This window comes from Leptonychotes weddellii, chromosome 4 (genome assembly GCF_054177405.1).
Source record: "Leptonychotes weddellii isolate Sample4059 chromosome 4, ASM5417740v2, whole genome shotgun sequence".
In the NCBI taxonomy this organism is placed as follows: Eukaryota; Metazoa; Chordata; class Mammalia; order Carnivora; family Phocidae; genus Leptonychotes; species Leptonychotes weddellii.
In genome coordinates, this window is record NC_138372.1 from 142,132,451 (window position 1) to 142,147,165 (window position 14,715).

Here is a 14,715-nt window from a genome sequence, read left to right on the forward strand (position 1 = left end):
TAGGTACAAATCCTGACTCTGCTACTTATTAGCTGTGAAGCATAAGGCAAGATACCTAAATTCTCTGACTTGATTTTCTCAATATCAAAATGTTTGTGTGTGGGGGGAGTCCATTCTTACCAGATCATTTTGAGGACGAAATGACAAAATATATGGAAAAGAAGGGCTTGTAACAGTGCTTGATACATGGTACATGCTATGTAATTGTGAACAAATATTATCTTTTTTTTTTTTTAAGATTTTTATTTATTTATTTGAGAGAGAGAGAGCACATGAGAGGGGGGAGGGTCGGGAGGGTCAGAGGGAGAAGCAGACCCCCCGCCGAGCAGGGAGCCCGATGCGGGACTCGATCCCGGGACTCCAGGATCATGACCTGAGCCGAAGGCAGCCGCTTAACCAACTGAGCCACCCAGGCGCCCATGAACAAATATTATCTTGAACAAGTTTCTGCATTTATATCACAGTGCAATAGGAATCTAAGCCACATATAAGGAATCATAATAATTTAAAGTTAAGGAGATTTTATTAGGATTTAGAGTTGGTTTTATTTGAATCATTATTTTTGCCTCCGTAAGCAACATTTAGGTTTAACAGCAAATCTCTGGAATACATTTGCGTTTTGGGGATGGAGTAGGTAGGTGACTCTGGGGCCCTGATTGAGAGTGCTGTCATTACACAGAACTACCTACTTGTCCTATTATTTCCTGATTTTTGTTCGTTTGTTTGTTTGTTTAGAAAGAGAAGTAACTAATAAAACATTTTTTTCTGATATAATAAAAAAACAGCAACTCAGTGTCTGGATTAAAGGAAGGATAGCTAAGATTCTCATTATTTTGTCCCATCCTAACACACCCCCTCCAAAGAATAGCTTCCTATCACAGTGATTTTGTAAGAGTTTGCTCAAGATGCACTACCTGCAAAATTCTGATAGCTGTTCAAGTCTCCCCCCCTTTCCCTTTCCCTATGCCCCCTACTCCCAAGCTCTTCATAGATTGTATATACTAATGTAGCTAGCTGGCTCTATCTGGGGGTCATCAGATAGACTGGCAGCTCTGAAAGCATGGTCCACCAACAACTGGGGGTCCCAAAACACTTTCCAGAATACCATGGAGTCATACTATTTTTATAATATTACTGAGATGTTCTTTGCCACGTCTACTGTGTTGGCATTCACACCGATAGTACAAAAGCAAGCGGGGGTGGCGTGAAACTGCTGGACTGTAGTGTGAGTCAAGTTAGTGGCACCAGACTACCAGAAGTCATTGTATTTTTTCCCCACCAGGCACTCATAGTTGCAAGAAGCAAACAAGAAGAGAGTGCTACTTAAGAATGTTCTTGATGAAGCAATAGAATTTAATTCTTTTATTAAATCTAAACACTTGAGTACATGTCTTTCTAATATTCTGTTTGACAAAATGGGAAATACACAGGAAGCACTTTTGTTTCATACTGAAGTTGCATGATTGTCTCCAGAAGAAACACTTGGATGATTGCTTGAATGAAAAGTAGAATTAGCCGCTTTTTTCATAGATGACTAGTTTTGCTCGAAAGAATGTCTGACAAATATGTTATTTAAATTTGAGTATTTGGCAGATGTTTTCTCAGAAGTAAATATTGCCTCAAGGACAACAACTGACAGTATTTATTGCCAATGATAAAGTCAAGCTTTAAAGCAAAAATTATAATTTCGGAAATTTATAGGAACTTGACAGCTTTCCAGTAACTTAAAAATTTAACTGATGAGACTGGTGTTGATACTTATGAATGTGATTTTTTTGATGTTATATGATGAAATGTGCCAACATTTGGAAGATCTTCATAACTCAGTAGACCAATATTTCCAAAATCATCGATGCATACACTAATACATTATGCATTGGTAAAGGCTCCACTCAGCAACTATTTACAACATAGAAAAATGGATTTAAAGCAACAGATTGAGGGTGCCTGGGCGGCTCAGTTGTTAAGCGTCTGCCTTCGGCTCAGGTCATGATCCCAGAGTCCTGGGATCGAGTCCCACATCGGGCTCCCTGCTTGGCGGGAAGCCTGCTTCTCCCTCTCCCACTCCCCCTGCTTGTGTTCCTGCTCTCACTGTCTCTGTCAAATAAATAAATAAAATCTTAAAAAAATAAAATAAAAAATAAATAAATAAAGCAACAGATTGTGAAAAGTTAATCGATGTAGTATCAGATTCCACCCTGTAAGTCACTTTTAAGAATATAACACTTGCTGAATTTTGGTGTAGTATCAAAGAAGAATTCCCAAATTTTACCTGAAAAGGCTACTAAAATACTCCTGTCTTTTTCAACTACATATCTCTGTAAGTTTAGATTTCCTTCATATATTTCAATCAAAACAGCATAGGCTAGCAGACTGTCTGGAGAGGTGGGTATGAGAATCCAGCTGTCTTCTGTTAAAGGCAGACCTTGAGGAGAGTAGCAAAAATGCAACATAGTACCACTTCTCATTAGTACTTTACTCTGTAGAATATAGTTATTTTTCATTAAAAACTTTCTTTTTTGTGTTAAAATGTCGTTTATATTTTGTTATTTTTATTTTATTTTAAAGATTTATTTATTTACTTTGAGAGAGAGAGAGAGAGACACACAGCGAGTGGGGGGAGGGGCATAGGGAGAAAATCAAGCAGACTCCCCACTGAACACTGAGCCTGACATGTGCGGGGCTGGATCCCACGACCCTGCGATCATGACCTGAGCCAAAACCAAGAGTCAATGCTTAAATGACTGAGCCACCCAGGTGCTCCTATATGTTATTTTTCAATGAATACATATTTTACAAATTTCTTCGCTGTGATACTTATCAACAGGTAAAACCCACATAAGCCAAAGCTTTTTGGGGTCCTTAGTTTTTAAGAGTGTAATGGGGCCCTGGGGCCAGAATGTTTGAGAACTCTGTGACAGCTCACATAGGAGGAATCTGAGAAGGGTTAATTCACAGGCTGCTCAATACACGCTTCAAGGCCCAGGCAGACAGGCCACTGGCTTCCCTCAGAGATACACACCGTCGGTAGCAGTTTCTCAATTGGGAAATTATGTATATTGGCCTAATTTTAGATGAAAGTGAAATGTCAATTAAGAAGTCTAATTTAGCTCTAGCCACTAAGTTAGCTTTTTCTACCTTGCAAAGCAGCAGACTGTGGGGCAAGACATGGAAAAGATGACTGAGCTGACATTTCAGTATGCCAGTTTTGCTGACCTGCATTTTCTTACGACAGGAAAAAGTACTTCAGGCAGTCGAATTACTCTTTCCTTTTAAAAAAAAAGGGGGGGGTACTCTCTTTGTCTGCTTTTTCGACTTTTCCTTCTTTTCAAATTTTCAAAATTACAAAAACTGCTCATGATGGAAGCCATCGTTATCAAAGTAACTGGTTTGGACTTGACTAGGTTTTAAAAAGTACAGATGAAAGTCTTACGGATATTTCATCAAACCTGTTAACTTTACTAAAGAATAAATCAGGGGCTCCTGGGTGGCTCAGTCTGTTAAGCATCTGCCTTTGGCTCAGGTCATGATCCCGGGGTCCTGGGATTGAGTCCCAGATCCGGCTCCCTGCTCGGCGGGAAGCCTGCTTCTCCCTCTCCCACTCCCCTCTGCTTGAGTTCCCTCTCTCACTGTGTCTCTCTCTGTCAAATAAATAAATAAAATCTTTAAAAAAAGATTTAAAAAAAAAGAATGAATCACAGCAAGTAATTATATACACTTAATCTTAGCCAGAATAGATTGTTTCTGTTTCTCTTATTCTCAAATATTGCATGACTGTGACATTATGACTACAGCATTACTCGTGATATTGAGATGAGGTTACTTCAGTTTCTTTACTGAACTTGGTGCTAAAAGGGTAAGAATCACATTTTAACTTTTTTGGGGAATTCTAACATCTAGCAGACTTTAGAAGGTCAGTCACTATTTTTGCCTTTGAATGAATGAATACATTGGTGCATTAGTCACTAGAAAATAATTTATTGTCATAAGCGATTGGTCATTGTGAAAGACCAAGTTATTTAAATACCACATTTTTTTAAAGATTTTTTTTATTTATTTGAGAGAGAGAGTGCACAAGTGGAGGGGAGAGGCAGAGGGAGACAGAGAAGCAGGCTCTCCTCTGAGCTGAGCAGGGAGCCCAACAAGGGGCCATCCCAGGACCCCAGGATCATGACCTGAGCCAAAGGCAGATACTTAACTGACTGAGCCACCTAGGCGCCCCTAAATATTGCATTTTTATATCCATTATTCTAACAACCTGAAGGCCGTATTTGGGATGTTGGGTATCATAGGATAGAGGAAACAGACAAATGAAATAGTTATGTAAATACTTTATTTTTAAAATTACTGCAAGCCAGTATTATATTCAATTTCCAGGAAATCTTTAGGGAGATTTAGTAAAAATAGGGCCATGGAAATGATACTGGACTCCCTGTGTGTATAGACAATCTGTGGTAAAAATATACATAATACATTGTAATTTATTCAAGTTCTGTTCCCTTTAAAATTCTCATTACTTTAATTTTCATGACTGAGTATTCCTGACATTTGGATTCTGCCTTATGTTCCGGGCTCACCTACTTTTGCACTTATTTTTAAAATAACCCATAGTTTAATGCATAGTTTGGAGCAAATACCTAAAAAAGTACATATAATGATATTGCTCATAAATTATAGGATGTCATTAAATATTATTTTCTTTTGTTTTATTTTCCTATTATAAGGGAAGTGTGTGGGGGGTGGTATGTGGATGTGAATAAATCAGGATTACTGTGTAAAAATCTGGTTGAATCCATCATTGTATTCATATTTATTAGATCCATCGCCTTAGTATCTAGTTGTTGATAAATATGATGGGGTCAGTAACCATAATCCTCTTATGCTCCTTCAGGCAATATTTACAAATATGATTCTCCTTTTTTTGACGGATATGGGACTACAGCTCTAGAAGCAAAGGTCTTGCAAGCACACCCCAACCAAGACTATGTCTTCTGTGATAACTTTATCAGAACTGTCTTCTTGCCACTCCCATGAAACTAGCAAAACTATTCTTAACTTACTGGGAAGGAATGGTGGGAAACATTTTGCATGAAATCACTTTCTAGGGTGCCTGGTTGGCTCAGTTGGTTAGGCGTCTGGTTTCTGCTCAGGTTGTGATCTCAGGGTCCTGGGATCCAACCCTGGGACCAGCTCAAGCTCGGTGCAGAGTCTGCTTGTCCCTCTCCCTCCCCTTCTGTCTTTCCCTTCTGTTTGCTCACTCGCACTCTCCCTCTTTCACGCTCTCTCTCTCTAAAATACATACATACATAAAATCTTAAAAAAAAAGAAAAAAAGAAAAGAAACCACTTTCCAATTGCCTGAGCTCTTTTTCACCAAGAATTTTGAGAATGCTCAAGCCTATTGGTAAATAGAGAAAGTGCACAGAAGTCTGGAGTGACATTAGCTAGGAATGACAGTATATTTCTAACAAAGGCAAGAGCCAAAATTGAGCTGAATTTTATTTTATTTTTTTGTATCCCAATGAGAGATACTACTTTCTTCTGTACCTTTTAAAAAATATAATTTTACATGTGATATAAGCATGAGAAAACACACAGTATATATGAATTACAAAGCAAAACAACAGAGATCCATGAATCTACCATCCAGATTAAGAACTAGAACCATAGAGGGACATTTCATTTATGTGTATGCTTATTCTTGTCACATTCTCCTCTCTGTAAACTCTCCTTCTTCTAGCAAAGAACCTCCATCCTGACTTTTTTTTACACGTTATCTCTTTCCCTTGCCTTTAAAAATAGCTTTATCCCATGTGTATGTATTCCTAAAATATATATTGCTTGGTTTTGCTAGACGATGTATTTTTTACTTCTTGGGTAAATTCTGTATCTTACTATTAAAATTAAGAAAAAAATAGACCACGGAGGCTACTTTAAAAATCTCTCTACTATAGATTTTGAAAACGTACCAGCTTGAGATCACATTTATTATTTTAGTTGGTAAACTGAGTATTAGCATTGGTAATGGGTTGATAACAACTAGTTACTTTAGGGAAACTCATATTTTTGTTTTTTTGTTTGTTTTGAGACAGAGCGAGCCCATGCTCAAGCGGAGAGGGGCAGGGGCAGAGGGAAAGAGAGAGAGAATCTTAAGCAGGCTCCATACCTGGCACGGAGCCCTTTGAGGGTCTCGATTTCACGACATTGAGATCATGACCTAAGCCGAAACCAAGAGTCCTACACTTAACCTACTGAGCCACCCAGGCACCCTGAGAAACTCATTTCTAACATCTGATTACTATAGTGTCTCAAGAATGAGCATATTTAAAGATCTTGATACAAGTACTGCAATGTGCAATATTCCAAGACATCAGTATATCTATCTTTCACTACCATGACATTCTCTATCCCTTGGGAGTTTTAAGTGCTATGATTTTTATTTTTTTATTTTTTTTATTTTTTTTTAAGATTTTATTTATTTGCGAGAGAGAGAATGAGAGACAGAGAGCATGAGAGGGAGGAGGGTCAGAGGGAGAAGCAGACTCCCTGCTGAGCAGGGAGCCTGATGCGGGGCTCGATCCCGGGACTCCGGGATCATGACCTGAGCCGAAGGCAGTTGCTTAACCAACTGAGCCACCCAGGCGCCCTAAGTGCTATGATTTTTAAAAAATCTTTGATATTTAAGTAAGTTAAAATAATGAGTTCTTCAATTTTTTTCTATGAATTGAAAAAAAATTTTTATTTTCATTTTGTATTTGTTTTTTGATTATAATCTATTAGCTATGAATATGTTGAGTGTCAGTTATTTTACAGTTTCTCATTTGTTATTTTAATTTTGTTTAAGTTTTTCAATTTGCCTTTTTGAAAATTTTATTCTTTTTTTTAATCTTTTCTTTGAAAATTTTAGTCTTGATTATTGAAATTTTTCTTTTTGAGGCTTGTCAAATTTATAGATCATCCCACTTGCAATTTATTTGCCTCCTATAAATCTTGGAAAGACTTTTCACATTTGGAGATTAAATAAATAGTTTAACAGCTCTTTTTTACTTAAAAAAATCACTGTATCTCTTTAATCTGTAATAGTAGTACTAATTATAATAACATACTCACCAATACTGTTAGGGTTCTTACTATGTGTCAGACAATTTCCCAGCACTTTACATATTTACTTGCTTAATCCTTTCAATAACCCTATAGAAATAAAAAGATATTATTATCTTTATTTTATAGTTGGGAAAATTGGAGCCCGGAAAGAGATGAATTTGCACAGAGAAAAAATAGAAGTAGAAGCAAAGCAGTCATCATTTAATCTCTCTGCCCTAATGCCCTTCCAACTGATTTTGAGTTTTATTCCTTCTTACATTTATGCCAATAAATGGTTTAAAATGGAGATCTAAATAATTATTATGATTAGAAGAGTGAGACATTCCCCAAACTGATTTGTTTCATCAAGTTCTTATACATTCTAGATTCTTTTTAGATTAATTGATTCTATCTATACTTTCTTCTTTCCTTATTTTTATATCATAGTGATTTGATTTTGTAACTTAGTAGTGTTTTAACATATTACTTTATATTATTCTTCCTCAAAATTATTTTATTTTCATCTATTTATCCTATCATATGAAAGAAATAATTTTCTTTAGTTCTAAAAAAATACTTAATGAGATTTTGGTTAACATTACACTGCATTTATAAATCAATTTGGAAGCAAATTGTCATTAAAATATTTTCTCCATTTTAACTCTATTTATACTGGTAAATTATGATTTCTATCAATACAGTTCTTTATATGGGTCATATATATATACCTTGTTAAAATATTTCCAAGTATTAAAAAATTTTCCACATATTGAGCAGTTTTGTTATAATTTTGAATAAAATTTTGTAGCAATTACATTTTTCTCTAGTAATGATACATGAGTTCTGTTAATCTTTCAAATAATTTTAATCTTTAAAATAATAATTTTGATATTAATAATTATTCATAATCTGTGAATTATGATTTTTTGGTCACCTTTCATGGCTTTACAATTCTGATTTTTGTTTCCTGTCTTATTACATTGGCTACAACTCTTAGAGAATTTTAAATAATATTGTGGTAACAGATTTTTAAACATTTTAAAAAACTACTTTAAATGAAAATAAAAATTAAAGGCATGTACCATAGAATTATATTTCACATATTTATTCAACCTAAACCCTATATTTCTGGGCAATTAGTGCACAGGAGGCATGGACATTGGCTTTTCTATTACCATACTGGTTTGGCCAACCTACATTTTTCAGGAAAAATTACCATGGAATTTGTCTGCTTTATTGTAGCAAAGAGAATTATTTTGAAACTCTGATTGCTGTCATCTAAATAATGGAAATAACACAAAGGGGAAATTTTTGAAACTCTTTATGTAGAATGAAACCCTGCTTGTCATTCTTAGATTTATCTCATTCTCGCTACTATTTCACTGTCAAGACAGTAATAGAGGGGCTGGAAAGAGGAAAATTTGTGCCAGGAATAAAATCAAGTACAATTTTCTATATTTCTACTTCTATTTTTTTCAAATAGCACATAATTCTCTCTCTCTCTCTCATGTTCGTTCTCTCTCTCTTTTTACCAGTAATGCTTAATTATATGTCTTGTCTAATATTCATTCATAATCAGATCTCATATTTTTGGTTAAAAACACACATAACAGTTTCCAATAAAGATTAATTTCTTAATAAAAAATAAATTGAAAATGAAATCTACACAAAGGTATAATCTTCCAAGTTATAGTCAACAGCCCCTCACTGTAATTCATTTTAGATCATTCATGTTGGCATGGCTAACACACAAAATTCTGAAATGTTCAAATAATCTAATATAAATGTCTATGAGGACTCTGAGAGTGACTGTTTCTGTGGCAACACATTTAATGCCTCTGTTACTGCTTTCCTAGCCACAAAAAGAAAAGAAAATTACATTTTGAGTTGATTTCTTTGTTGAAATAACTGTAAGATGGTTTCTACAAGGTATATTATTGGAAAGCTGAAACACGAGGAAAATGAAACAGTATATAGAGAACAAACTCTGATTTTATACACATCAGTGTTCAGAGCCTTGGTCCCACCACTGGCTAGCTATGTGACATTGGACAAATTATTTAATTTCTCCCTAAGTCTTGCTTCCTCCATGTGTCACATTATACTGAGATAATGTTTGTTATTTTCTGGTTCCGTAAATGTCAGTTGCCAGAATGATGATGACGATGTTCAGTTAAAATATCTCTTAAATCTGACTCCTCTTAGAGAGTTGTTTAGGCAACTGTTATTCAGATCTGTTCTGTAGAGACTTAGCATCAATGCACCAATTACCCAGTTCAACTCAAATAAATCACTGAAGAGCATGCTATTACAGAAAAAGTTCAGGATCCTAGGTCAGGAGGTGAAAGTGTTAGATGTGAATCTGCTACATCCCAGCTGTTCAAGCCTCAGTTTCTACATCTGTCAAAAGGAAATACTTGTGTTTCCTATCTTACATGATATGTTATTGTTAAGATTAACTGAGATAACAGGCATGAAACTCATTATAAATTGGCAAAATATGATTTGAATATATTTTTCAAAATAGTGCATAGAAATTGAAATCTGTTTCATGATATCATAGAAGCAGCTAAGTGTCTTAAGGCCTGATTCTCAAATGAAAACATAGGTGAAACTGACTGTAAAAATTATATACTATATATTGCTGATTTTCTAAAGTTTTGCAAGGCTAACCAACTATAAACAAAATAGTTTTTATAATTTAATCAACTTTTATTTGTTAAAATTAGACATTAAAAAAAGATGATTTCCAAGTCTTAATCCTTTTGATAATTACAAATCTTCATTGCATGATTTGGCAAGTCCTGCTGAAACCAAATGATTCAGTATTGTTATGTTTACTTCTTTACCAAAGTTTATCATTCACTTCTTTGTATAATATATTTTCCAATTTATTGTGTAACTGAAGTAAGCTTTCCTCACTAAAACAGGGTAGAGAATGGCCAACACTCTTACCTAGGTTGATAAAGATCTCTGTGCTCCTAAAAATCTCCTTGACTCACATTTTAAAAGCATAACTTTCTAACTTTCTGTTAAAGAAAAATACACTAATGTTATTACTTCATTTATATGACATTATACATTATCCTCCAAGAGACTTTTATTTAGGGTGAGAGAGAGCATTCCCTTAACTGAAAGCCCCTTCTTTCTCAGGTTTATTCCATTGCTGTTAATGAAACGTGTGATGACTCTTGTGTCAGGGAATTAATGATACTCAATAAGTAAAGAATGAGAAACCTGGGGGGATGAATTATGCTTGTTCTTCGGTTCTTTTCAAAGAGGAAAACTGAAAGATCCCATAGCTTCTCACTTATTATGATATTTAAACTATGAGAATTTCATCAGATAAAAGAAATGTTAAATGAAATCCTCTGTCTAAACACTCATGTCAGGAAAGGCAATTTTAGTTATGCAGTGGTGTAGCATTTTGTTTTTTCTGCAATAAAGCCATCAGATCAATAAAAAATTATGTAGCAGATTATTATTACACTGTGCTCACCATAGCTCTAATCGTAAATAATACAGCAGTTATCCTGGTTATATTAATTATAATTAGAATGCAGATAATGCAGACGGTCTTTTATTACTAGAGCCAAATCAATTTTCCAGTGTTATTCGATGCAAGGTCACACAAAGTTGTGGGAGCTTTTAGACTTCTTATGAAATGGCCTGCCCACCTCGGCGAGGAGAGTTTGGCTCAGCTGTGCAAGACACATTGACTGGAAGATCATTGAAATAATTACAGCCGTGAACCCTTGCCTATGATGGCAGAATTTCATTTTATAAAGTAAGCATAGCTGTAATCCAGCCTCCTTTATGGTAGGAAGCCTCATAAATCTTTCAGAGGAGACCAAGTCTTGTGTTTAGTGTAAGGAGGAAATCAAAATGGATTCGTTTGCATTGTTCATTTCTCCTCATTGCCTTTTTGTTCCATACCCAGGCATCATATTTTTTAAAGGCATTCCATATGTAATCATCTTGTAATGATAGAGGGAAAACCACAAAACAACAAACTAATAGAAATACATTAGGTGTTCAGTATTGGTGGATGGGATGTACACTGATTTTACACAGTGTCATAGGAGGACTTTTATGGACCTGCATTAGTTGCTCAGAAAGATGCCATGGGATGACAAGAAAGCAGGAGAGTGAGACAAAGGTTACGTTCAGAGGAAATCACTGTACAGCGGCCAAAGGGCGGAAAGAGATCTAGGCCCAAAGCTTATGAAGCCAGAGATTATGAAGCCAGAGATTATGGTTCAGAATAAACCCATGTATTGGGGCACCAGAAAGGGGCAGCATAGTAATTCTGCAATTACCATGGTTCTGAGCAAACCTAATGGTGATGGATTAGAAGCAAGGACATTGATGTTCCCCACTTGACAGAACTCCCTCAGGTCGTGGAGCCAACATCCAGCCATACCAACTCAAGTGAGATCAGGTAGGTAATTCATGGAATGTACTAGACTATGGGAGTAAAGGAGTAGAACTGGTAGGGCATGTGTCAGAATATAAGTTGGAAAATTCATAACCTAGATAAAGGCATCGGTGTTCAAAAAATGTTTAATCACTGCTCTAATGTATCTTTGGGACCAGTGTGGCCTACAGACCATCGTTGCTTGACCTCTGGCTAGAAAGGCATGTCCATTCTATTGATAATTAGGAAATATATGCAGCCAGGTTGTTAAGAAACTTTCTTCTGGGAATTTGACAGTCAGTAGTGTTAAAAAAAAAAAAAAAAGGTGCTATTAGTGAAGATTGGAAATGGGAAGGTATTCCAAAGAGCAGAGTTAAGAAATTATAACCAAAATGGGAGCCAGGCTGACAGCCAGGACTCCACTCAGAAGCAAAGAACAGGCAATGTGGATGGAGATCCAGCTTCAGTCCTCCAGAGACCCCCTTTTGAAGTCCTGGACTAAAGCACTGATCTCAGCCAACTGGTTCTTGAAAGGCCAGTTCATCATGTTGAGCACTGGTCTCTGACTGTCTGCAAGAAAGGAAGGAACCCTTTCAACCCTGAGGTCTCAAATCCTGTGCATAAAGGTGAAATTGTAAATAAATCAATAACCAAGTTCCAGAGGCAGAGATTGGCAAAAGGAGGAAGCTCTAAATGTCAGGTCTTTAGAAATTACAGCACTAGAAATAAATAGTAATAGAAAACCCTTGTCACTGTTTATTAAGCTTGTGAACTGCACACTCTCTTAGGGACTTTCCATGTGCTTCTTTATTTCTCTCTTTCTTCATCACTATCAATGAGGAACTAGGTACTATTACTAGTACTTTATAGATGTAAAAGCTGGGGCTTTCTAAAGTCATACATTTAGCAAAAGTTGGAGCCAGAATTTAAAGGTAGGTTTTTTGGAGCCTGATAGCCTAGCTCTTAACTATTCAATACGGCCTGCAGACTAGCAAAACTTACAGAGATCTAGAGGACAGAGGCCATTATAGTTTTGAAGATCTCTCACCTGGGTACTATGTTTTCTAAGAATCTGAGACCAGGAAGAGGGAAGAGGTCTGTTGCTTTTTAATGAGCCGGAAGCCACATACAGTCTTTCGGGTTAAACAAGCATCCTGACCATTTTGACCATAACAAGGATTCAAAATTCTTCTCCTCAGTAGCATATTTACATACTTTAAAGCCACCAGGCTTTAAGAAATGCTTTTGGACCACCAAGAGACTTAGGCAAATTGTTTTTAAAAATTTAATTATGTGGGATAATCCAAAATGGTAAACTAAAGCTCTCTGCTTTACTATGAACAACCTCAACTGCAGTATTGAAATTTAAATCATTTTCAAAAATGTCAATAAAGCTTTTCTTTCTTCTCCCAAAACATCAGTTTTATTTAAACACAGGGTTCTGAATGTTTCTGACCTGAAGCACATAATAGCCCATAATAATGTTGGAGTATTTTGACATAGCATTCCTTTCATTTGTTTTGTTGAAGAAAGACATTGGGAAGAAATGCATGGAAAAATAAACTGTTGAGCATGTTCTACTATTTAAAAAGAAATTATTTAAATACATGAGAGCAATATTTGAAAATACCAAAATGGCTAAATGGACAAAAACCAGTGAAAGTTGGAATTGAGAGAATAAATTTCATAAGTTAAAAGGAAAATGGATGCTTCGTTATCAAAAAATAAATGTCTTTGATCATGGTTACCTTCTGAAAAAGAGTTAGGAGTTGAAACAAAGACCACCTGGGGTTGACTGACTTATGTGAATGCAGTTTTAAACCAGAGTGTCTAAAAGATGTACCAAACGTTAACAAATTTGGGTATAATTCATATAGATTTATTTCTAAAATTGGAAACTTACTACAGAGGTATAAAAGGAATCCTAATGTATTGTATTTTAAATGCAGAAAAAATATTAAAGGTGTCTCTTTTTTTCCACTCAAGCTAATTTAGTTATTTCACACTGAATCTCTATCATTTGTCTTCTTTCACCAAAAGAAAAACACAGCTTACATCAAATATGTTCTTAGAAAATTTCAAGTTCAATTCTTTCCTTATGCACTATCTTTAAAATTTCTTCTTTGAAAATATATTTTATCTTCTATTATGAAAACATGTCTTTTTTAAGACAAAGGCTAATTCTTGCATATGCTTGCTATGGACTAGGTGCTGTGCTATAGTTACTTTGCAGTGAGAGTTTATCGAATCCTCGCAATGACGGCATATGAGGTAGAGCTTGTTATCTGTCGAGGGGGAAATGGAGGTATGGAGAGGTTATGTAAAAGTCACACAGCAAGTGAGTGGTAGAATGAGGCTTTGAACCCAGGCATGACAGCTGCGGGGGTGCACTCAAGTCCAGCTCTGTTCTCCTGCATCTTCACAATAAGATAGCGCTAAACATCGAACAGTTCCACCCAACAAATAAGTGTCTCTCATTCGTTTCCCTTTCTCAAAACCCTATGAATTCCAGGATCTGTATCATAGAAGGTTGCTTTTTTGGTTTTGGTTTTTGGGTTTTGTTTAAGTAGCTCTATCTCAGAGGTACCTTGAGTATGAGCAGACACATGAATTGCTATGGTAACTTCCAGGGCTTGAATAATAGGATTTGGGAATTATTTTGAGTGCAAAACAGAAGGGGGAAAAAAGAGAGTCTAAATGTGACCTTGTCAACTGAATTAACTTCTAGGAGATTCCACTTTAAAATGATACGTCTAGCATTATCGTTTCACTGCTGAAAACTCGGAGGCTTTCCAAACGTTAACTTTACAGTTATTGTACTTCCAAATGAGAAAAATGTCTTTTGAGGTACTTTCTTTTTCTTGAATACCGTGATAGATGGCTCTGTAATATCCTATGCAAATAGCCAATGTTGTAATTTGGAGCTGCCCATAAGAAGTTACCATAAACAGGGCATGTTAGGAGATTTTAATTATTTACTGTGTAGTTTATGTATTCCATCCTATGTGGACTACTCACAGTTGGCCTTTTTTTTTTTTCCAGCTAAGTTCTCTACACTGTTTTCCTTCTCACACCCTGACCCTTCCTGTTGGTAGTATGCAAGAGGTAGTGAAGTTTGACACAGAATTAATCCTGCATTGAAAGGAAGAAGCACTATTTCTCAACTAGAACATGAGGCTTCTCTTTTGTTCATTTTGTGAGCCCTCCTTTTGCTTT

General features: G+C 35.8%; 1 protein-coding gene across 5 annotated transcripts in view; it reads left to right on the forward strand.

Annotated features, from left to right (window-relative positions):
* The window catches only part of ZFPM2 (zinc finger protein, FOG family member 2), a 421,250-nt gene that overhangs the window by 315,999 nt on the left and 90,536 nt on the right, over positions 1-14,715 (forward strand). The window lies entirely within an intron of this gene.